This window comes from Penaeus chinensis, chromosome 17 (genome assembly GCF_019202785.1).
Source record: "Penaeus chinensis breed Huanghai No. 1 chromosome 17, ASM1920278v2, whole genome shotgun sequence".
In the NCBI taxonomy this organism is placed as follows: Eukaryota; Metazoa; Arthropoda; class Malacostraca; order Decapoda; family Penaeidae; genus Penaeus; species Penaeus chinensis.
Genome location: NC_061835.1, coordinates 15,561,027 through 15,563,526, shown reverse-complemented (window position 1 = coordinate 15,563,526; position 2,500 = coordinate 15,561,027).

The following is a 2,500-nucleotide window of genomic DNA, read 5'->3' as shown; positions in this document are numbered from 1 at the left end:
TTCCTCCTCCCTTACCGATCCTCTCCCTCTGCCTTACCTCCCCTCCCCTCTCCATCTCCCTTACCCATCCTCACCTCTCCCTCTCCCTTGCCCACCCCCTCCCTCTCCCTTACCCACCCTCTCCCTCTCCCTTACCTACCCTCCCCTCTCCCTCTCCCCTACCCACCCTCCTCTCTCCCTCTCCTTTCCCCACCCTCCACCTCTCCCTTACCCACATTCCCTTACCAACCCTCTCCTCTCCCTTACCCACCCTCCCCCTCTCCCTTACCCACCCTACCTCTCTCCCTCTCCCTTACCCACCCTCTCCCTCTCCCTTACCCACCCTCCCTCTCTCCCTCTCCCTTACCCACCCTCCCTTACCCACCTTTTCCCTCTCCCTTACCCACCCTCCCTTACCCACCTTTTCCCTCTCCCTTACCCACCCTCCCTTACCCCCCCTCTCTCTCTCTCTCCCTTCCCCCATCCTCCTCACCCTTCCCCCTCCCTCCCCTCCTCCCCCTTCCCCCCCACCCCCCCCAGCTCAAAGCGCACCCGCGGACATCGTAATCCAAACTGTTTTATGCGCATACCTCAGTTTATTTACAGCTCCCGGGACCAATTTCTCACCGGGCGCCGAGCCCTTCAAGTTACTAATCTAAAGGCAAACATATTAACCAAGCCGCTGCCGTGCTTTGTAATAGAAGGCTTGGTCTTGCCTTGTAATTTGGCTCGCGCGAGTGAACTATAGACTCGCGGCAGGAAGGTTGCTAGGCCCGCGCGCCAGCTGTACGATAACGCGGTGCCCCCTTACGTACGATAGTCTTTTGGTAATGGGGGTGTGTATGTACGTTTTTTTTTTTTTTTTTTTTTCTGAGTGTAGGGTGTGAATGAAATATCATTAATGGGTTGTTTTTTTAAAGTTTGTTTTGTTAGTTTGTCTTTTCATAACAGACAAACATTTTTCACTTTCTTAACACTCCCTCCACCCCCCCCCCACACACACACCTCTATTTATTGGAGTGAAACAACTTATTAAGAAAATAAGAATAAACGAAAAGAAAGGTGTTTTAAAGAAAAAGTGTTCCCCTCCCCCCCCCCCCCTCTCCCCCTCCCCCTCGCTTCCCTCTCCATCTCTCTCTCTCTCTCTCTTTCCCTCTTTCTCTTTCTCCCAAAATGAAAGGAAAACGTAATTATCGTGTACCATGCATGGACGCCCGGTCTACTTGCTTATTCCTTTTGAACTTCGCAGAAAATAAAGGTCCTGGCCATCTTGTAGACAATATGGCGCCGACACCTCCACTCTCCATTTCTTTTCGTCTCTTTTTCCGAAGAGTTTCGTCCCGCCGGCAATCACGCGCGAAAACTGTTCATTTCGATTCGCTTTTGGGTTGACAGCTGATTGCATTGTTAGGAGAGTCACTTATTGTTTACTTGTGAGAGACGGGCTGTTTGCTTTGCGAGTGAGGGAAGCGGTCTGGCTAATATTGTCCATGAATTAATGTCATGTTTATAAAAAACAAGACCTTAAAAAAAAAAAAAAAGGTTTTGGTAATCAGGAGTAATACCAGTTATGATTACTTTAATCACTATCAAGCAAAGGTAAGGATGATTATAATGATTATGATATAAAGGGAATGTCCCAATAATAACTCCACTGGAAATAGCCGTAATACTAGTAAAAAGTGATGGTTGAACTAATGAGAATAGTAAACACAATAAACACGGCATTGCTACTATAACTTCGTCAAATATTATCAAAAAGACAATAACAATAAACAACGGAACATTGGTAATAGTAAATAGAACAATAATAACACCGCTGATAACATTAATGATTCTAAACCGAGTACATTGGACTAACATAATTGTAAGTGTTCGAATGAAATACTAATGTTGAAACGAAGGAAAACCGTCTACAGTAAACTTATTTGCTCTACAAACAAGCACAAAGTAATACATGTGATTTATACAACCCTTTTGATAAAAAAAAAAAAGAATCGTGGTGAGCTCAGAACGCATTACCTTTGATTTAAGACTCCATTATCACTATATATCACAATAAACACAATCCGCCTCTTTATTTATTGTTATTATTCAATTATCTGTAGAAGATTTTTGATTCATTTACCGTTTTCTTTGATAGAGGGACTTCGATGAGGCGAAGGGGAAACACTTGTAAATTATTTACCCTTTTGTCAGCATTATTCTTACTATTATTGTTATTGTTATTATTGTTATTATTATTATTATTATTATAATTATTATTATTATTATTATTATTATTATTATTATTATTATTATTATTATTATTATTATTGGTATTATTATTATTATTGGTATTATTATTATCATCATTATTATTATTATTATTATTATTATTATTATTATTATTATTATTATTATTATTATTATTATTATTATTATTATTATTATTACTTTGTATAACTTATCAGAGAAAGTGAATTTACTGCATTTTCTTCAGCCTATCCTTATTATGGCCTACGATTATAAAAGGCACTGT